Below are 23,246 nucleotides of genomic sequence, written 5' to 3'. Positions count from 1 at the left end.
ATTCATTTTTTTTTTTTCTGTTGCCCTACCAAAAATTCATCTTACACAAATATTTAGGTTATCTGCTCACAGTGGGAGCATGTCACCAATAACATCACGGGTATAGCTGGGGTTTGCTGCATACTCAAGTCATCTTATTTCAGTGTTGAAATAGTGAATTATTCTGAAAGATAAATCTAGGTGTGTCCAGCTGTTATTTCATGCAATTTTAACTTGTTCTCTGCTAAGCTGTCTTGTAATGGGTAAAGCCTTGTGATGCTCTCGAAAAATGTTAGTTGGGCTTAAGACTGTGTGGAGATGAATTTGAAGAGGCAGTATGTCAGTACAGCCACTCTATTGTGAAATACGTGACTCTTAATGCAGTTCTTTCACAGGGACTCAGGGTCCACCACTGCCCAAGCTTCCTGAGAGGGCTCTAAGGAAGAGCCTGTAAATCCCTGCACTGGCACCTCTTCTTCACCCATGCACGATTGTTAAGTGGTGCTTCCACTTTCTGCAGGCCTTTCCTGGGAAGTCACTAGGATTGGTGAGGGATGCCTTTCAGTTTTAAGTGTTTCCAGTTAAACCCTGGCTTTGATGAAGATAGTGGTGAACCTTTCATTGAGGTCCTAAATCCATTACAGTTGTGACTGTGAAGAAAGTCAAGGGCATCTCTGCCAGAATGCATTTGCAAGGGTAATATTAGTCATTACCTGCAGGTAGCAGTTACAATGAAGTCTTGTCCCTTTTATTTCTTCATTAGAATCATAATTGTGTTAGTTGTATCCCAAGGTGCTTACTGTTGTGGTTTAACCTGACAGGTAGCTAAACACCACACAGCTGCTCCCCAGTGGGATGGGGGAGAGAATTTGGGGGGAAAAAAGTAAAACCTGTGGATTGAGATAAAGACAGTTTAATAAAACAGCAGAGGGGAAAAAAGTAATAATAATAATAGAATATACAGAATATACAAAACAAGTGATACACAATGCAATTGCTCACCACCCACTGACTGATGCCCAGCCCGTTCCCGAGCAGCAATCGCTCTCCTGCTGGCCAACTACCACCAAGCATGACATATGGTCTGGAATAGCCCTTTTGGCCAGTTTGGGTCAGCTGCCCTGGCTGTGCCCCTCCCAGCTTCTTGTGCACCTGGCAGAGCATGGGAAGCTGAAAAGTCCTTGACTGGTGTAAGCACTGCTTAGCAACAACTAAAACATCAGTGTGTTTTCAACATTCTTCTCATCCTAAATCCAAAACACTGCACTAGACCAGCTGCTAGGAAGAAAATTAACTCTACCCCAGCCAAAATCAGGACACTTACAGTGATAATGTCTCACACCTTAGTTTGAATATACAGGACAATACAGATACTGGAGGTTGTGATGGATTTGTTTGTTTAACCTATTGTTTGGTTGGGGCACCAAGAACCAAGAATTGTTGCCTTTGCTCCCAGTCCTGTGCCCTCTATGTTGTTAGGATATGTATGTATTCACAGTAAGATGATCCTCATTTCTTAAGATGATTTTTTTTTTTTAAATTTCTGTTGAAAATTATAATAAATAAAAGGAAACCACGTCCAGAGTGATCCCACTTGTGGGAAACTCACAGCAGGCATAGACTTGCTATAGTCCAAACAAGTGTGCATTATAGTGAAATAGTCTATAAACTAAGAATTCCTTTAAAGAAAATATGTTGTTCTGAAAGTGACAATTCCACAGATAGCTACTCAATGTTGGCAGACCTAATGGTGATTCTAGATTATGCTTTTTATACTGAATGTATGTGGTTTCTTTTCTTAAATCCTTAAACTTAGTTCCCTCTTTCAGGGACAGAAAGCATAATGTGGAAGCGTTGTTGCTTTGTTTCTACTGGTTGAGGTCATATTAAGATATTTTTGTCAGCGTTCTTCTGCAAAGACAGCTTTATCGAACTATTTGTGGCTTATTGTCTCTTTAAAAGTAACTTAATTTGTGTTTGCATCTATTCAAAGATGCTGAGGGCCTTTCAAATACTGTACTGTTCCAAGATCCCAGGCAGCAAATTTTGCAAATCACCATGGTAATGTGTGTGTGTGGGAGGAAGGCTAAAGTCAGAATCTGCATTAACAGAATCCGTTAATATTGCATATGCTCAGTGCCACTAGCACTGCTTGTTCTTTGATGTTGATATGTTCTTTGCTTAATTAAAACCATAGTAATATGATGCAGCTAATACTGCTTATAGTCTAATTTTTAGTCAGATTTTTTTTTGTGATTCTGAAACTAATCCACTGAAATAATCAGAGCCATGAGTAATCATGGAGTCTTTTTTTCTGTGCAGGAAATTGTGTATAAGAATCTTGTAATCTAGCAAAGAAACTTCAAAACTTTTTTGTTGCCTCTCTAAGAACTTAAGGATAGGCTTATAAGTCAGTGCTTTACAACTGGCACTACATATCGAGGACACTTTACTGATAGCTCATGTCCTGGTGATTTCTGCCAAGTCATTGTGAATGTTTAACGTTCTTGGTTTTGGGTAAGCCTGTCTGGATGCTTTCAGACATGCAGTTGTTGCCTTGGACACAGAATTAGTTCTGAAGTGTAGTCAATACTAGTTTAAATTAACAACAACAACAACAAAAAAAAGATTTTTAAGAGGAACTGTGTTCTGTTTTAGAGTGCTGAAACTGGTTCTTAGTAACTACCCTTGTTCAGTCAGTGCTGACGACATATAAATTCCTATGAATTTATAGGAAGACTGGCTACTGCTTTGTGGGGGGGACAAAAGTTAAACCTGACGTTTCTTGGATCTTTACTACTGTAGTCTAAATAAACTGAAAAAAAATCCAGGAGGCTTGGATGAAGGAGGTTTTAATTTCCCTATTGCTACACTGATTGGTTAAAATTTTAATGAGTTTCAGTAACTTACTAGTTTAAAAATTCTGGCCCAGTGCTATTGAGAGTAACAGAGGCATTGATGCTGGTTCAAAACGCAGGCCAAGTTACAACAACTTTGCATTAGATGGCCTGAGAGATTAGGCTTCTTCACTTGCACAGATAAACCCTACAGGAAAACCACCAAGAGGGATGTGGGGTTGAAATGCGCTCTGTGCATCAGATGAGTTAGGGGAGGCTCAGGAGAGGTGCCCATGCCACGGGCACAGCAGAGTAATTGGCCTGGCATGACACAAAGACTGGCCTGAACTTACTCAGCTGTAGGTCTGAGCCATCCGTGTGTGCATTCACATCACTTCATGTATTTTGTTTTTACAATGATATTCACTTGTTATGTGCAGTCTGTCATAGTAATAATGCTTATTACTATGGTATTTTTTCTTCAAGATGCCAGGCCTCCTTTTAGGAGGGTAAGTGTGGGAAGTGATGACTTTGAAAGTCTTTGCCTTAGGAAAACAAATTGCATTTTTTCAAGGCTGTTTTTTGCGAAGGCTGAACTCCACTGTGTAGGCAGTGGAGCTGTTTGTATAGCTAGTGACTTGCTAGGTCCTTTCTTTGCTTGTTGCAGAAGCAGATGTTTAATGTCCACTAACAGGATACCTCTCTTTTTAGTTCTTTAAGAGACAAAACTTTATGGTCCATAGGATTTCAAACAATGACCTATTGTAGTTTCAAGTGGGTTTTTTTTGTTCTGTTGATTACCTCAACCTGTCTACTTCTGTTAGCACAGGATTTGTAGTAGCACACTGGTTGATTGTCACCTGTGTGATTTAAAGCAGACAGCTAAGGGATTATTCATACTAGATTTTGAAGCAAGAATTTAAGTAAATTACATCCTTTATCTGGTAAATCAGTTAAGTTATTCATGTCAGGTTCTCAAAGCCTAAGTTGGCAGGTATGAAAACACAATACCTGCTTCAGAAAACCACACTATTAACTGCACCTTCCCCCCACCAAAACCCCTCATGGTATTGGGCTCTTTCAGCCATTTCCTAATGAAAAAGGAACGCTTTTACATACAGCAAAAGAGATCACTGTTAAATTTAGGTTGTATGGTAGTAAACTAATCTGACAAAGAAGTCTTAGTACACAGATGCTTCTTCTTTCTCTCCATGAAAGGCTTAGCCCCTCAAACATTGTAATACATACTGAGTTTTTCCATACTAAAAATTCATACTAAAAATGTGTCTAATAGGAACAAAATATAAGATTTCATGCCTTACGTAGCTGAATATCTGCACTCCCAGCCTCTGTCAGTTTTCTCCTTACTGTGTTCATACAGTGTTGTCTATTCGTCATCCAAGTAGACACATCTGTGTCACTGATGAGCCAAAGAATTTCATTAGAACAGAGAAGAAATAGGAAAGCTTGATGCCAGCACAGATAAATGTGACCTGGAGGTCACCCTTCTATGCATGTGACTCCTAGTAGTTTCCAAGAGGATTATTTGCTTTTTTCTTGGGCAGATTTCTGGAGACCAAGGGAGGTAAATGTAAACATTATAAAATACTGAAATGCCTTAATGTTGTATATCTTGAACACAATGTTTAAGGTGAGGAAAAGGTATTCAGAGAAAAGTTCCAAGTAGGCTACTTTCCCAAGTCCTCTTCTAGGCTAAGTTGGTGAATAGAGGTATCTTCCTCCTCCTTACTTAAGTGTAAACTCTTGTCTCTACGTTGTCCTCTAAGGGACTCTAATGTTGACACTTGCATCCCTCTGATAGGAATGGGAGAAACTCAAACGAGCTTTCATGATTTTTTGTGCCTCAAATTTAATGTTACATGCCTTATGGCTCTTTTGCTTCCAAATATGCACAGCTGTGAACTCGATTGATATTTATTAACTCCCATTCACATTTACTATGGCTCTATTAAATGAATTGGTGCAGCAGTTCATAATGAAATGATAAAATATGCCCTACTGGCTATCTGTAATTTTCTGTATGTATGTGACTTTGTCATTGACTGTGTGTATATACTATATATGTCTAGAGAGATTAAAATTATTTAGCAGGTGTAAATCTAATCCTTGATTATTTTTTTTTCCCAATTCTGTTTTTAATAGCTTGCAAAAGGATGAAAAAGTCAGATGTTCTAATGAAGATAACAAAACCCAATATAAAGTTTAGATTATCATTTTCATGTGGATACACTGGTGAAACTGCTGAAGTTCAATGTCTGGATTTTTTTTTTTTTTTTTTCACTCAAAAGGATTTGGTGTTTGCAGGCTATTTAACTCTTCATCTACCCTAAGATGCACTGAGCCTTTTCTTCCTTAGGCTGAACAGTCCCAGCTCTCTCACCTTTTCCTCATAGGAGAGATGCTCCAGACCTTTATTGATCTTTGTGGTTCTTTGCTGGACTCTCTCCAGAAGTTCAATGTCTGGATTTTTTTTTTTTTTTTTCACTCAAAAGGATTTGGTGTTTGCAGGCTATTTAACTCTTCATCTACCATGAACTCATGGCCTCTTTAGCTTAGACAATATTTTTCCTTAAGACACAAATGGATTTTTAAAGCTTACACTTTACATACATAGTGTCTTCAAGTTCTTTATCAAATTTCAACCTGTTCTATGTAATTGTGAAACAACTTAGAAAGCATTATGGGGCTGCACTAATGATTTTTCTCTCTGAATTTGATACACTTAGTAATTACAGCATTAATTTTCTCAAGTCTGTTAATGCTTATGATGCTTTTGCAGCTGCCCCATCAAGATGGACTTATTTATCATTTAGGTTCTCTAAAAGAGAGTGTATCTTTTCAGTAGAAGCACTGTACTAGTAGGTATGTTTCACCTTTCTAAGGTAATCCATATGTCATTTATCATATTGATTTGTACTTTGTCATCTTTGTTTTCATACACAAGTTTTATACTAAACTTCTCAAAAAGGCTAATATGACTTTTAAGCTGTGATGGACTGAGTAAAATAAGAAATCATCCAAGCAGATAATGTCAGGATAATGATGAAATCTCCTGCTAATATTGCAATGTTAGAGATTTCTTTAACTGGTTAAATCAGTAATTTAATTATTACTCTGAAATATAGGAATCATACTGAATTGGTAGCTCTGAAAGCTCTGAAAACAAGCCTTCAGACAAGCATAAACCTTCAAAATCTCATGCAAATGCTAACACTTAGACAATTGCTATTTATAACTGACATTCTTAATGAATGAGTGATATGGGCAAGCCTGCAATAAGCTGTCCAGACTTCATAGAAAGTGGTTACAGCTTGATTAGTAGTGTGCCTTGGCAGTACCTGCAAACAACCATTCTTTCCACTCTGCTGGCTGGTGCTCTATGCCAGTTCATTTAATAGCCTTTCAAGCCAGAAGGCTACCATTTAGAGAAGTGGTTTTGTGAATTAAATTGTCCATTAGGATGTGGGTTTAGTCTACAGGCTTCATTCATCTGTGTACTCTAAATAGCTGTGACACGATGACTTACAACTACTGGTCCAGATCTCATTTGTGACTGACTTTAAATTATTATTGTACAAGGACGGCTTTCATTGTTCTGTCCTGCCACTCTTAACGGCATGGCCCTAGATTTCTAATACTACAGTTTAGGAAAGTGTAACTCATTTATTTTCTACTTAGTCTATTTTTCTTTAAGGAGGGGGTGGAGGAAGACATTTGGCTTTGAAGTTCTAAATTTAGCTATTCTTATATTTACCATTACCTCATTTGTATAAATAGTGTTATGTATTGAAATGGCTTATATAGAATTGCAGGCTGTGCATGTTTTTAGGATGTTACGTGTGTGCTCTGTGCTAACATATCATACTGCAGAATTGTCTCAGTTTTCTTTCAGTAAAATTTACTAACATGAATCTTTCTCTGCTTTGATTTCAGTTTAATTGCATTTGAGTGAGGAGGTCCATGTTTAACTACAGTTAAATTAGTTGGTTCTCCTATCTATATATCAGATATTGTTCACGGGGTCTTTAACTAGAAGGTAGTCAACTTCCAGAGACAATTCAGTTCCCAAATTGACATCTGCTCTAAAAATGTATGTTTGCCTTTCCTGGCTTTAAGGATTTTTATTTGCTTTCTTACTGAACTTGTTAGGCAACCAGTGCAGTGTCATGTGTTATAAGCAGGTTGCTTTTATCAGAGGAAAGAAACTATATTCAGAATACCTGTAAGTAGAATTCTGTTGACTTTTATGTGGAGCCCAAGCATTACGATACTGTTTTCCCTGTGTGCCTCTGCTGCTATGTTGATAGCTTCCTGTTTTGCTCCAACTAGATGTCCCATCTTTCAGACCTGTAGTTCTCTATCCCTTCATGTAGTAACTCTATATGTTTTATATAGTCTGTCAAGCTTATTGTTCTGCCAATTAATGTTTACTGTTGTCTCACCTTCATTATTCTGAGGTAACTAAAGACAAACAAAGAGTAAAAAGCTGTTGTCTGACTCCTCAGCCAAACGAAGGAGTCTCAAATCTCATTCTTTCCAGAGAGTCTCCTTGTGTCACTGTCAGGGCTATGCAATCATCAAACCGGATTTTCACAAAGGCAGTTATAGCCAGTTCCTAATATCGTTCCTTTTACTAATCCACTGCTGTGAAGTCTTTCTTTTTTGACCACCCAGATTTCTGTGCTAACAAAAAAGGTGATCAAAGCTTTCTGTCTCTGACATGTAACGCTGTCCAGACAAGTTTCTCCCTTCCCTCTTTTCCTCCCAGCATTCTTCTCTTGATTTACCATTTCTCTTCATTTATAGTCTGTTTACCTGCTCTCATCTGCCTCAGCTCTTTGTTTCTAGTCTATAAATTTTCTGACAGTCTTTTCGGAAAACTACAGGGTAAAGATAAAAAACACCTTAATTTTACTTTTAAAATTTGGCTTATGTCAGTCTGAGAAAAAAACCCAGAAGACTCTGTTCCCTAGTTTGTGAGCAAGGAAGGGCTGAAATATGACAAGCCCCCAGTGAAAGTTGGCAAAAAAATGCCTTTCCTTGTAGTGTGAAAGATAAAATACAAGGGAGCTCAAGTGTAGAAGAGACGGGTTGTTTTTTTTTTTTTAATAAAGTCTGCAAAACATTACACTACCTAACATAGGAGATACATAAAATTTAATTTACTACTACTTTTACCTTATTTACGTGAGCATTTGAAGCCTGAACTGGGTTGTTTGAAGTTTCCAGCTTTCCTCACAGCTCCTGTCTGTTTTGAAGCCATTTCTGGTATATGAATGCTGTTCACAACAGTTTATCATTACAGGTGGATGCTCTCTGAATACAGGGGTGTTCTGGTTTGTTTTGAATACAGGGGGTTTTGTTTTGAATACAGGTTTGACACCTGTAAACAATCTGCTGGTACTTCAACAGCAGATTCTAGAGCTGTGATTCTTGTCACTCAGAGCCAGCGCTTATGAATGTGTTTCCTTTCTGTTATTGCCTGTGGTATTTGTAATCCATCCTTCCTTTCCCTGAGAACTCCTGAACTTGGTAGCAGATGTCATGGACAATAATTCAATAACAAACTTGTTTGCGAAACCTCACATGTATTATGAGACTTAACTGCCAAGTTATGCATTCTTATTGGGCACTTAGTACAAACCAGTTATTTCCTGAACTACCTGGTATTGCCAGTGTTCGGAGAGCTGATCAGTAAAGTGGATTATCTAACTAATCTTGCACACAAAGATATTGGAATATACATCTGGTTTAGGGCCTTTCCACTAGCCCCTGCTAATACTAAGGTTTGACCCTAGCAAAAGGAACAGCCAAAACTAAGTGGTTACTGCTTTTGAACCCGTGCTCCTTATTCACTTCCCTTAGCTATGTCATACATGCGTATATATACACACACATAAATTTTGTATATATTTTAAACAATTTATAAACAAATTAGGGTAAGAATAAAGAGCACCTGAGAGTGCACAAGTCAGTGGAGGTTTCTTCGAACACTGCAGTAAACGAGGTAGCCTCTTAATCCTTGAATTCATTCACAAATGGCAGTAGCTCAGCTGTTCTGACATCAATGGTGCTCTGCAAAGGAGATGAGTTGGAGAACTCCTGACTGTCCCTCTTCGTAGCCGTTTTCTTTTCTTCCTGCTAATGTGAAGTTACATTGTTCTTCGTTATAAATAATTTGTATTAGGAACTGTAATGGATAGTTACTTATGCCATTTTTTCCCTTCTTCCTTGCTCTCTAGAATTGGGGATATCTTCAGTGAATAACTTGCTGCTTGAAGAAAGGGCTTGAGTAACTGAAGTTGTGAAATTCAGGTAAGCAATACTGTCAATTTACTTTAAATGTTGAGGTAAACATAGATGACAGATCTATGAATATTCATTGTGGTACCAAAACCATCAAAGCATGATAGGGATTCTAACCTTAAGTAGACTGGATCTGGTTTCATGGTTCTTCTCATGAATTCTAAGTGGCATTTCAAGTGCCTCCCTGGTGGTGAGCTCCTCATAAGAACTCCAGCAGAATTATGCTATGCAAATGTCCTTTGTGCTCATAATAAAACCAGATTGATTAATATTTATATCTAATTTAGACTAATTTTGATAAGAGGTTCAGGTACTTTGTGACACAATTAATTTAACAAATTCTTTTTGACAGCATTAAATTGTCTTGTTGCCCCAACAGACTTCGTATTTATGGTATGTGCAGCCATATATACTTTATCTAGATATCCTTCCCTAATTTTCTTACCAAAGTATATTCTCCATGGATTTGCTAATTTATGTCAATTTCACATTCCTATTCCTTTGTTCAAAATAACATTTCTAAATAGATCTTCAATACCTAATTCTTCAATAAGATGACAACACTCCTTTGGTGTTCTTTGTGTGATACCTTTCATGGCTTTAATAATTTAACTTGTAATTTAATGTCATAGGCTATTGCTTATCCTGGTTTGCTCAGCTTTGGAGGACCCATCCAGCTTGACTTTACGTTCTAATTCCCATCAAGTACACTTGCTTTGGTGTGGTGTTAAATTATGTAGATGAATGGCCAATGTTTTTAATCAGCTGATTTGGCCTCCAGCAAAAGTCTGGGATAGATCTATTCCTATTTGACTTTAGTAAGTGATATGATTGCAAAACATTTATGTAGGGTTAATTAGTGTGGATTACATGAGTACTGGTGGAACAGTTAAACCCTGAAACTACTGCTGGTTTCTTATGAGCTCAATTCTGTACAGCAACTTTAATTTTAGAAGCTTGTAAATTCTACTCTAATGCTGTCCTTTACTGTTTCATATTTTACTGTCTAAATATCCAAATGAACTGTGGAGAAGGATTCTTTTAGGTAACAGTACTTTAGGAAATGTGCATAACAATCTCTTATATGTGCTGCTTCCTCAGAAAGAAGTACAACTTGTAGGACACATTGCACAATTCTCTGCGTTGAGAGCAATGCCTGCAAAATGCTATTCCGTTTCTTAGGTACTATGTAATAAATATCTTTCTATTCTACCTTACTGTGCTTCTGAGCACCGTTCATGAAGTATGTAATTCAAGTAGCCGTAAAATTTGATGCTTTACTCTAAGAATACTCAAAGTATGCTGAATTTCATTTAAATATGGGTAAATGACTAACATCACGTTTTCTGTTTCCTTCTTTCTCTCTCCCTTTCCCCATGTTTCTTTGACAACCCTGAATTGTTTTCAGTACAACTGATGCCAGACGTGTTTAGGCTTATCCTTCATGTTGTGCACTTCCTTTCTATGAACACACCTGTTTTTTTCAGCTCTGATTTCACTATTACTTGCAAAATCTTTCTGCCAGAGAGCCTGGCGAGGAAGAGTCTGCACACGAATTTACCCTGGAGAAGCATGTGACAAGGAGGTGGTTTTATTACTAGCCTGTGAAACTGGAAGTGTAAGTGGCATCCCAAAGTGGGAGCAGGAGCTGCAGCCTCCCCTGCTGGCCCTGCGGTTCCTCTGGCCTGCTTCATGCTGCTACGCCTCAGGAGCATCCCCAGACATTTATATAACCACCCTGTGAAAAAATGTTTCATTGCAGAGTGAGAATGGGGTGTTGGGGATGGGGAATCTCTGTTCTTGAGTCTCTGTCAGGAGTGGGAGAGAGAAGAAGGAAATGGTAGCCCAATCAGGTAATTTAAAAATAAATCTTGAAAAGGTACCAACCCCTTAAAACCCCACAACCAAAAAAACCCACCCTGTGGAGGTGGATGGAAGGGGGAGAAGAGGATGCAGGCAGCTGGATAGCAGATGTAGGGGTGATAAGAGTGGGTAAAAGATGGTGATGTCCGTTTGAAGAAGATGATGGAGAGGAAAAGAGGAGGAGTATTTGCTACTGGAGGAGAGTAAGGGCTGTCTTGCAAGCTGCAGGGAGGAGAGCTGATGCAGGAGGACCAAGTGGGAAGCAGAACTTTTCCTGGAGCGCTGGCGTCAGTCAGTGGTGATCCTACCCAGAGCAGGGGGAAGCAGGGAGCAGAGAAAGCTCCACAGTGCGAAAATATGTCTATTTCATTCTTGTGCGAGAAGCAAGTGAAGTGCAATGGGTGTTCCCAACCTGTTGGCTGCCCTTTCTGTACATGCTCCAAGAGTGTCTGCAGGAAGCTTCAATCACAGGTCAGGAAGTACAGTCTTCCTGACTGGCCTCCCTGGCAGCTATGAAATTGGCAAGTGTAAAATCTCCATAAACGTCTTACAGTATGTCCTATTGCAGCCTAAAACCACCAGAAGTTATATTTTTTTTTCATTTATCTTAAGTATTTTGAGATTAAAACTGACAGCCTGTAAGACAGTGATGCAGGACAGTGCACCAAGGTCATTCCCTACTGCCTCTTTACTGAGAATGCTGCAGCTTTTCCCTCCCCTGTCCAATTCTGTGGCTGGACTTGCATCTTCATTCACATAGCCAATGTTTTGTGTTGCATGACTTTGACCACATGGTGGGTGGATGTCATGTGAAAGGGGAGGCATTAAGGCTTGTGGCTCTTCGTCGTAGTTAATATATTACTCATCTGGTCTCATGATACTTGAAAGATACATTTTCCAACTGCTTAGAGCAAACACAGAACAACCTGGAAAATAAATTTTTATCATTTTTCTTAACTTTTCCATTATAGTATTGCTACTTAATTCACTAAAGATCTAGAATACTGGTGTGGGGGAGAAGGTGGAAAAAAGTTTCTCCCTTCTGGAGGTAGTGACAAAATGGTAGTGAATTTTAGATAAATGCTTTTACACCAGTAAATGTCTTGAGTTTGTCAAGGAAAGCCTTACTCCATTCACATCTAGCACTAAAAGCTTCTGCAACACTTCTGCAGTATGCTCTTGCAGCCAGAATTCCTAGCCTGAAATGTTAGCAAACTATTCATGTGTTGTGTTCACGTCTGGATACCACCACCGAAAAGCCTGTGTATCTTCAAAATCTGAAATATGTCTTTTCTATTACCTTGCTTTTGTAGTGTATGGTTTTCAAATCTGGTTCATGGGCTGTCTTTTCTGAGTAAGATTTTCATGGATTTTAGTTTCCCATGCAAGGAACTGTTTAGACTTCATCCACCACAATTTCATCAGTTCTGTATGAGACTAATTTTCAATTTAATAATTGATTCATGAGTTTGGAGCAATGGCAAAAAGAGAAGTTTTAGTTTACTTATTTAATTAAAATTTATATGTGCTGTTCACTTAAAGGGCAAAGGAAGAAAATTCACATAAGATGTTGGATTTTAACATTTTGTTTAATGAAGGACTTTTTTCAGTTTAGCTTAACTTCTACCTGCAGCTCTCAAGTTCTGATCATTGCCTTAATCCTGTAGAATAACTCTGAAGTAACACAGGTGCAAAACTGTGCTCTTCCGTTACTCCATCTCAGATACCTGTATAAATACATTTCATTACTGCTGGCCTTTGCACCGTGTTTGTATCTGACGCCACTTCCTTCATTGCTAAACTTGGGTCAGATCACTGGGGTGCAGCTGGATTGTGTAACTGATGCAGCTTCTTACATAGGTCTTCAAAAATGGTTTTGGTTTTTTTCCCTGAAAGGTTTTGTTTGCATTTTGGAGTAGAACACAGCTGATCTAATCAGGTGATATTTATGCAGAGGCCCACAGCACAACTTTTGCTATCACTCCTCACAGTCAAGTGGAACATGGGGAACAAATTCACTGAAACATTGTGCCAATGGAAACCGTAAACCATAAAAAAGCTAGAAATCAAAGACTTAATAAAAAAATTGCTGTCATGGAAGCCAACTTTCATTACACCTGTCTGTATGAAGAGAATAGTAAACAAAAAGTAGTATAGGAATATTGGTTGATGTCTAAATTAGACCCTTAAACTGGTTTGTCCTCCTTTGTGGGTAAGCCATCCTGCAGTGTAATAGGGAGGGAAAGGAAAGCATGAGGCCCACAAAGAAATGATGCTAGGAAGTACACCTACATGTTGTTCAGTTACTGTAGTTTGAAATATTGAGTACATGCCCTGAGAGATCTTTAATTTTCGAGGTTTTATATTTAGACTTCTAACCAGCTATAGAATGTGCTTTATAATCATATTTAAAGTATCTCTAACAGATTGTGAAGTTCTGTTCTCTAAGATTTTTTTATTTTTTTTTTCTTCCTGGAAGTACAGTCATATGCTGTAATCTTTTCCTTAAATTGGTTAAGCTTATGTTCCATGTGAAATATGGCATCCTGAAAAAACTGTATGTCCTTCCTGCCCTCTTACATACACTGTACTTTGCAATTATATTTTTGTTTTTATATGTGATTTTATGCAGGAAAAAATCCTGTCATTTTGTAATTAAGGCACAAAGCCTAAGAAGCCTAAGAGCATAATTCTGGCTTTCACCACCATGAATAATCGTGTCTCCACAGAAGATGCCCCAAGCCCACGTGGTATCTAACGCTCAGGACAAAGTGCTGTCTGCAGTGAAAATGACAAGGACAAATGTCCTGGGACAGCTTGAATGCTGGTGTCCTGTTTCCTGGGAGAGCCCAGTCTGTGCATTAATGGTCCCTTTTTTCACAAGTTGTTTAGTGCTTAGGGTCTGTCTTCTGTACATCAGATTTGTAGTTGCCCTCCAATGTGCAATGCCTATCCATTCAGAAGACAATGTGCATGCGTTATAAAGTCAAATTAGATTGCTATAGGTATTAAATAATTAAGGAACCCTATCTTACAGCATGAAATACTTGAGATACTTAAAATTTAGTAAGTTAGGTATCATTGAGGCAGGAAAGAGCTCATAATGAAGTCTAAGACTGATGTTTACAGCATGCTGGATGCAAAGGTGAACACCAGTGGAGGAGAACACAAGTGTTTCCCTTACTGTATTTAAATCTTGTTCTTGAATTCTGGGTGGAGCATCTAACCATGGCAACTGTCCATTTTCTTCAAAAGAAGGAAAGAGATAATATTCTCTCCTATATTAATGAGCTAGTATCAAGAAGGAAAGAGGAAGTAATGAACAGGCTTTTGCTAATGGCCCAGTTTACACTTTCAGCTTCATCTTTGCCACAGAAAATGTTCTTCCACTTCAGTGTCATCTTTTGAACCAGTAGTTGCTACAGCACACTGAAGGACATAGAATGGATTCTTTTCTAGCTTTGTTTTTTAGCATTATGTTCAGCTTACTGGGTACTCCCTTAGTAGAAGAAGCTCTTTAAGCTACATCCCTTGAAGGAGGGATGTGTTGCAGTAAGCACTTAGGACTTTGGCACATAGTTTCAAAATACTGTCTTGAAAATCTTACTGACATTCAGCTTTGGACATGCAGATTTCACAGACCTCTTGCGTCCTTTCTGTAGTTTCACAGACACCTAGCCTGCATGTTTACTCATGCCATTACCAGAATTGTTGCAGTTTGTTTGAGCCCTTTGGGTGCTACCCTATGTCCAGGAGAGATTGATCTAGTTTCTTGGAATATAATTCATTCAAATTGTATTGGGCTTCTCACAAGACACCATTCTGCGATATCATTTTATTTTTAAAAATATAACGAGCAAAGTGATTTCTTGCTGCTCCTGCCTCCTTACGCATGAGCTAGTAGCTGCAGCATTTTTAAAAATGTTAATTTCCTTATGCAGCAGAGGGAGTGGAGGCATGGAGAAGCATTGTAATTAATTATTGGGGGACAGGGGTGCCAGAGTAGTTGTTTGATTTGTAAAACAATAAGCCAAATCTGTAGTTGAGTAGCATCTGCATCTCGAAAATCTGGTGGGCTTTGAGTGGAAGCTGCTGGGTACTTGGCACTTCTGAAAATCTAGCTACCTAACTTTCCAGTTGTGTTTTGAGATGCTTCTAATATAAGGCTCCTAACTTGAGATGCCACAAGAGACTGGGGTGCTGCTGTTTTCTGCCCTTTAAGGGACTGTGACTTAACAAGTAAATGAAAAGCCACACTGGGACATGAATCTCTGAAGTCCCAGCTGATTTTAAAGTGCAGATCCCCAGACTAGTTTGTACGTAGATGTTATGACTTGTTTTATCTGTTGCAGCGAAAATAAACTCTTGGAAGATGGCTGAAATTTCTTATCTTAACGGAGTTGCTGTAGAAGAAAAATATGGTTTATTTTCAAAATTTCATTATTTCCCTTCAGATAAACCAGTCTAGGAAGTTATTTTGTCAACAAGTGCTCTCTCACAAATACAATGGTTCCTTTGTTTCTGTACCCTCTTTCTTCTCTTTGTCTACCTCCTCAGTATCTCCTGCACTGTCTTTGCCTCTGGATATTTAGATGTATTACAGCAAAGCTTCTTAATGCAGTGGGCTATCTGTTGTGGTATCATTAAAAGTGCTTTTACTTCCCTCTCTTTTGTGTGATTTTTTTTTTTTTCATTTGTTTAAAAATAAATCTCCCACCTAGTTCTTTTATATTGTATGTAAACTTCAGGCCTGTTTCATGAGTACAGTTTCTTTTGCTCTGCTCTGTCTTGCTTCTCCTCTCCCTCTCTCCTTCCCCCAGTGTAAGACCATAACCTTTCCTGTTACCTTTCTGTCTCTTCCTGTTCCTTTCAGCTGCTTGTATCTCAAAACAGCTGTAGTGGTCGTTAACCACTGCGGTGATGCTGTTAGATGGACCCAGAACTTGAAGGCTGCTGGATGATGTTACGTTGTGAAGTCCTGTGGCACGGAAGGAAACTCTGCTTCTGTTTGAAAAGTCTTAGAAAAAGTTACTTGCTTTGCAGAAACTGACTGTAGTGCCCTTTAAGGATGAGGGGCTTGGTAGGCATTAGTAGGAGTGACTAATGTAGTAGTGGAGGTTCTTGGATGCTCTTTGTTAACCTAATATATTGCATTGCTGTGGCTAGTAACCCCTTGTAAAGAGACATCAAAGTCACAGCTGTAAAGCTTTGTTGCAGAGAAGTCTGACTTTGTTAAATGTTGCAAAATGAACTGTAAGAAAAACATGTGCTTGTTCCAGCCTTTAGAGACTGATATACTTTCATTTCCATATACGTTTAACAAAGTCACGTAGTGTTTACTTACCGGAAGCTTCTACAGTAGAGTAGCACTGCAGCTATTACTAATTTGGTAGTTCAAGCTGAACTCAAGTGTGGAAGTGGTTTTTTGTTTACTTCACTGTTTTTTTTTTTTTTATGTATAGTTGAGAATCTTCTAGAAGGAAGGTACATTCACATATATCCAGAAATAATAGCTTGTTTTGCAGAGAACACTTATATTCTGAAGACATGTTCTATAACACAGTTAATAATAACAAGCAGTTACGAAGAGTAACTTCCCAAAATTTGTACATTTTAGAAAGTACTTCATTTTTGAGATACTGCATTTTCAATATTTCAGTAAAATAGGATATTCATCAAGAAGTGGAAGAAAGTATTTTAGACTACTGCTTTCAAAACTTCTGCAAAACTCCCAAACGCTTAGTCTCTTTCCTCATCAAAGTATCAGTACAGAATTCATGCATGAAAGCTGACGACCACCGTGCACTGACTAGTGGTACTGGTGTTACCAGCGCTGTCTAAATTTTGCAACTCTCTGGGATATCAGTACATTATAAAGCAAGTCTAAATCAGGATTTGTTTTGAAGTCTCAGGGGGTGATATCTTTGTGCACACCTCATTAAACCAAATGGGATGCTTGGCATATCTATCTGTATATAACAATATAATACATATACTAGTTAATTTCAAACGTTCAAAAATGGATGGACTAGGGACATAAAAAGATTATCTCTCTTTTGACAAATACCAGCATTATTCACTACACTGGATGTTCAAGACTTGCAGTCATTTCGGCACCACTGGGTGTTACTCTACCGCTCCTCTATTACCCCTCTTTATTCTTCTAGTTACTTCTGTCTTGTTTGCTGCCTAATGAGAAATACATGTGTTGTTTTATTGGGTTGGTTTTTTTTCACTTGGGCTCTAGCAAGTGTATAACTTTAACATGTAAATTGAAGTTCTTCCTTCCAACTGTTCTATCATCCCAATCACAGAGCTATACAACAGGAGACACAGAGAGAGAGGTATGACATTAGGCTAGCAAAAAGGAGCAGGTGGAATCAAGTATTAAAATACATAGTATCATGAGTAAGCATGGTACACATACCTTTTTTTTTTGGTCTTGTATTCCTACTTTAAATATTTATGAGAGATTTATGTGGAAGAAAGCCCACAATTGCAGGTTAAGCCATCACAAATTCTGGATTAGAAGAACAATTAACTATCTGTTGCACTAGAACTATTTGAGTCATGGTCCTTGAATATACCATTTGTGTTCTTCAGGATCTCTTTCTTTATAAACTCCTGATGGTTCTTCCCCTCCCCCAGGTTATTAAATGCTTTTCATGGAACCGAGACAGTTAACTGTAAATGCATTGCTTTTTTCAAAATGAGAACTTCCAAAGACATTCCCATGCAGAAATTAGGCTTGTTCATCCTGCCTTCCTCTGTGCCCATTCAGAAATAATCTCATGGGGCTCAACAACCTCAGCAGAAGTACCAAGAGGAAACAAAGTTAGGGAAGATCTAACCTGTTTCTCAAAAGGTTCTTCTAAACCTTTTGTTTCTCAGAAGGTTACCAGGAAACAGACGAGACTCTCTGCGTATGTCCTGTGTCAAGACAGAGTTAAAAATCTTCTGTCTGTGATCCTTCCAGTGTTAGATCACAGGTGTGAGATTGTGGGCCTTTTAGTTTCATGCTGTATCTAGAACTTGTCATACGCTGACTCTTTGGGAGGGCGGTAAGCACGTAACACTCTGGTAATCTTAGGGGCAGCGAATGCTGCCATTACTGTTGCCTTCTGTGGAGACTTGGGTTCCTCAGACGTAGGACAAATCCCAAATGTTTCCTCCACTGTTGCTGAAGAGACAGACCTTCAGGTACAGGGCTGCTGATCTGATGACATTGAAAAACTGGTCTGACCTTCAGTTTGGGCCTAGAAAAAAATGTGATTTCCTTTCCACCTCTTGCTGTGTAATAGTCTGACACCCTATGTGAGGCAGCTTTTGCACCCTGTGTACTCTCAGCATATGCTTATTAGTATAAAACTAATGATCACTTAGTGTTGCTTTCAGTGAAATAAATCTCAGTTTCTGTTAACTACTATTTGCACACAGCCTCAAAAACCATGTTTTGTGCGTTGTTAGGCATTGATACTCAGGGTTCTCATGGAGAGTTAATGTCTCTCTTCTCTGTTCTTTTTCTGCTGCCCAACAATGAATTTTTTGCCCTGAGGAAGAGGACTCAAAAGTGAAAACCAATTATTTTTGCCTGTTTTCTTTCCTCTGACACGAGAAGTGCTAAACAACTTCTTTATAGGAAATTGCTGACAATATACTGGCATTTATAAGCAAGATGGTACCAAAACCAGTCCAAGAAACAGCTAGTTTTTATTATTTTAAGTTTGTTTTATTTATTTAGCTAAATTTTCTGAATGGAAACACTGCCCATATCCCTGTCCCCTTCACAACCGTGTAGACGTGTTCATAGGATGAATCCAGCTGTTAATGCCAATAAAGATTTAAATTAAGCCCTGGAAAGGTAGTTCAGTGTGAAGGAACAGCAGTTTAGACCACACAGCATGGTGTGCCAATTTGGTTGTCGTGTCCTTTCCTGCTTTGTGCCTTCAACCTGTATGTCCCAGAGACGGTCAGGACTTTTTAACACAACTCCTTCTGGAAGATTAGAAATATTAGGAGGCTGTTCTTACTGGTTTTAAAGAAAAAAACCCCATCTTACTAGTTCTTAAGTCAAACTGCAGGGTGAACTTCCCATTAAGCTATGAGTAAAGAGGACTGGATCCTAAATGAGCAGGTTCTGAAGACCCTTCCCTGGAGGGGAGCAACCTGTGGTGGTGGCCGGCAGCTGAGCGAGGGCAGGGGATGCCTTCTGTGCCTCTTGCCATGTAAATGGCCACGAAGGAGTGGTGGGGGTTGCCTGCCTATTTTCTGGTGGGGGGAGAAGGGGGAATGCTCTGTTTTGGCGGTGCTGTGCCTGCTCGGAGGAGCAGCAGCAGATAATGAACCCCTTTGTGCCCCCCTCTGAAGACATGCGCTTCAGCAGGCCTGGGCTGAGCAGCTGCAACCCTAGCAACAAGGGCCTGGAGAAAAGAATGAGGGCAGCTTCACAGTGGAGGATGGCCACATTTGAAGATGAGCAAATTAAACCTAGTGTTTAGAAGAACCTTGTGTTACTCTTCCTGGGGATTTTTTTTTCCCTTTTTTTAATTTTAACCCTTAAACTGAAATATATCTATATGTTTTTTAATAGATAGATAAATCAATGACTTAAGACTTGCCAGCATCTTTGTTTTGTTACTTTTAACTCTATCTTGGTTTGAGTTTTAGGGATTTCTTACATTGAATGTAACACTATAAGTTTGTTCTCACAACAAGTAGTAAAAATCCTTGGTGTGGTTGTTTTTTGCTCTTTGTTTTCTGTTTGTTTGGTTTTTTGTGTGTGCATGATTCTGAGAGTCTTAACCTTATTGTATTTCCTGGAGAATTCACAGTGCTGTTTGATACACCACACAATTCATTGTCGCCAGTTAAAGAGCACAAAGGAATTCAGTTTGAGCTGATTTTTGTAGTAGACATGCACAAAATCCTTAAAAGAAGCAGTGGTTTGAGAAACTAATTTATTGCAAAAAATGTATGTATATATATATTCATGGGACTATTTGCAAGATTTACATTGATGCTTCTAATGTGGTTATGCTTATTGTGACTGATGTTTTCTAGAGAAATTAATGTTAAATGTTTCATTTGTAAGATGCAGCAATCCGATCTACTTGCATGGGAAGTCCTGTGAATGAATTGGGATAGCACTAATGATGTGAATACAATAAGCTTCATTAACTACCCAGCTGTGGATAGTGATTCACCAGCCACAGTTCTGGCTGCATGTCTGGGAGAGAGGGGGCGTTTGTTTGAGGGAGAGACTGAATAATGAATACCTTAAACCAAATGATCTGTGGCTGAGTGGCAGACAAAGAGGGCTTTGGGGAAGTGGCTGATTATCCTGCAGCCGTATCTGGCCTTCACACTGAACCCTGCATGTGAGCCATTCCCCCTTCTTGCGGGGGAGAAAAAGGGGAGAATCAGACCCGCTTGGTCACTGTAATTAAGAATAGCGTGACATGGGAAGTTCGGTTATTTTAGTTGTTTTTCAGCATCTTGACAAATGCAGTAGCCATTTTCTTGGCAAGATAGGTTGTTTTCTCTTCCACTTTCATACCTCCCATACGCAGTCTGTAAGATCTGTGGCACAAGCTGATTGTAAGTTGGTTGTCGATTGTAAGAGCCCAGAGCAGCAGATGTGATGATTCATGGATGTTCTCTGATCAGGCCAGCATTCTGACCTGGGGCAAACGTGCCTTTCCTCCTGCTGACTCTGCTGCACTGACAATAATGTCCTGCCCAGGAGCTGGGTGGAAAGCTAGAACATCATCATCTTAAACTGTTCAAGTAAGATTTAGTGGAGCTTCATTGTAGATGGGATGAGTTACTCATTTCGTGGCTTTCCTTTTTTCCTTTTATCTCTTCCCTCACTTGTTCTTTATTCAGCCTGAGAAATGAACGATGACTGAAGGTGAAAGCTAGGAAGAACATGTTCTCTCACTAGATGTATTTGCTGACTTGCTGTAAAGTGCAAAGGTCTGGCACCTGTAAAATATTTGGAAACACCTTGAGTCTCAAATTCTAGACTTCTCTGTCTTTTTGTGAGGGGGAAGAAAAATGAGGGAATGTTTTGGGCTAGGGTAGGATTTGAGGCTGTACCTAAATGCTAGATTTAACATCTGTATTTTGTGCTCTTTGCAGAAGTTGCTAGTGAAAGCAAAGCTACAAATTTAAGGAGCTTGACAACAGCCCTTTCTCTTATTTGAGAAGAAGCAACATAATGGAAAAACATGTGGAAGAGCAACTGTAACTTTCATCTAAATGCGTACTTCTTACACCTTAACTTTCAGATAAAAATTTTTATCCCAGGCAAAAGAATTGGTGCATGATTTTGCTTTTTTGTTTCCAAATGTACACAGGATGTCTTTGTCAGCAGATTCAAGGAAAACGTCCCCCAACACACCTGCACACCGAGTATTAAAAATGAACAGTTGTGTGGCATTAGAGGAGATTGGATCTCATTCAAAATAGGGAAACTTTGTATGGTAAACTGAATTGTCACCATACAAATGTTTGACAATTTAGTCAAAGTATTTGCTGCTTGCTTTTCATTTGAGTTGATTTACTTAAGTCAGACTTGATTGTGCCCTCCAGCAAAACCCTAGTGACTCCTCTCCAGACCTTTCACTGGAAAGGATTATACAAATAAAATACTATGATTTTATTAAATAATTAACAAAAAAAAATCCAAACAAAACGGAACTAAGAGAAATGTGAAAGCAGAAAATACCTTGAACAGAAAGGATTTCACTGAATTTTACAGATTAAATTTTCAGTGATAGTGGAGTTTGCCAGCAGTTCTGTTGTGTGCAGAAAGAATGCTTACCACAAAGTTTGTAAAGGTCATTATGAAGATATTCACCAATTGTATATACTTCAAAGTTATTACAATCTCTTTTTCAAAAGTGGCTGCAAAACTTCTTAGGAGTTCCAGGTAACTGGGGAAAGGGGCAAAAGCCTTCATAGGAGTAAAAAAAATACTGCATCTTCTCTCAAAATGAAAAAAAATCTGCCATTTTGCCTCTCTGTAAAAGGCAGTGTGCTAGTTTGGGCTATTTTTATCTTTCCAAAGCTTGTCTGTTTAATTCCTGTTTCTTGGTCATTTGCCACAGCCGTTCTTGAGAGAAAATGAAGCTGTTGTGCTACTTAGTGCTTTGTATCTCCAAATTGCTGTGATCCCAGCATAGGATGAAGTTCTACTGTGTTTAAAACACTAGCATAGTCTCATTTAAAGAGAAGCACTTCTCAGAATCCATAGGCTTTCCTGACCCTGGCAGTACCAGAAAAGGTAGTGGATTTCTATGTTAGAAAATCTTAATGGTCTGTCTTGTGGAGCCAGGATGATCCTTCTGGATAGCTAATGCATATTTACCTTGTGGTCTAGGGAACTAAGTATTCGCCAAGAGAAATAACTCTGATTAAGTACATTTACCTGTCAAAAGAATAGAATAGAACAACAGACGGTGGAGAACAGAGTAGGTGGTGTTGGCAAAGGACTTTTTTTAAGCATAAACTTGGAAGCATCTGATGTTAAATCCATCATGAGCTAAGCCTTGTAATTCACTTCACTGTCTGTGGCTTGTTCTGCAGTCTTCATCAGCATAGTTTACGAAAGAGGTCTTGAAGGAACCTGACAGTCCTTCCTGATACGAAGAGCGGCAATAGTTGTTGCTGCCATTTTCCTTAGCTTTGTCGTGTGAGTTACAAAAAGACTGCCTGTTGCACTGGCTGGCTGGAAAAACTTCCGTAGCTGATCTTGAGTAAAGGAACTTGTACTTCCCCATTTCAAGTGGGCAAATGGTTTTGACTAATGTGAGAAACACTTGAGTCTTCATGCTTATATTTATAGAGATTCTTACTCTGTGTGACAGCAGCATTCTTTTCATAGCGAGGAGGCACAAGTATTATACTTCATACTTGCTATTCAGGACCTTTCAAGTTTATCAGTAGAAGTACTGTATGTCTAGTGATTGTTTTGGCACAAGAAATACCATGGTCAAAATACTGTTTATTTTTCAGGCTTCCATTAGGGGTTTTGTTTAGGTCAGAAGGTTGGAAAGAAGAGGGCAATGTTTTCTATGTGTATTTTGTTTGCCTTCCTTACCTGTTTGCAAGCAGGTAACTAACTAAAATAATGTAAGAGAGATTGCTTGGACACAGTATGCCCCTGATCCATACCACAATTGCTGATAGTATTTTCAAATGTATTTTCTTGTAAATAATCTCCTTTCTTCTCTTTCC

General features: G+C 38.8%; 1 protein-coding gene across 1 annotated transcript in view; it reads left to right on the top strand.

The window, feature by feature from the left end:
- Window positions 1-23,246, top strand: part of CDC42SE2 (CDC42 small effector 2) — an 85,961-nt gene that overhangs the window by 5,849 nt on the left and 56,866 nt on the right. The window contains exon 2 of the mRNA XM_009639535.2: window positions 9,080-9,152. The gene's annotated coding sequence lies outside the window, so the exon portion shown is untranslated. The remainder of the gene's footprint in view (window positions 1-9,079; window positions 9,153-23,246) is intronic.

This window comes from Egretta garzetta, unplaced genomic scaffold, assembly GCF_000687185.1.
Source record: "Egretta garzetta isolate BGI_Z169 unplaced genomic scaffold, ASM68718v1 scaffold375, whole genome shotgun sequence".
In the NCBI taxonomy this organism is placed as follows: Eukaryota; Metazoa; Chordata; class Aves; order Pelecaniformes; family Ardeidae; genus Egretta; species Egretta garzetta.
The sequence above is the reverse complement of the archived record's forward strand: the minus strand, read 5'-3'. Positions and strand labels throughout refer to the sequence as shown.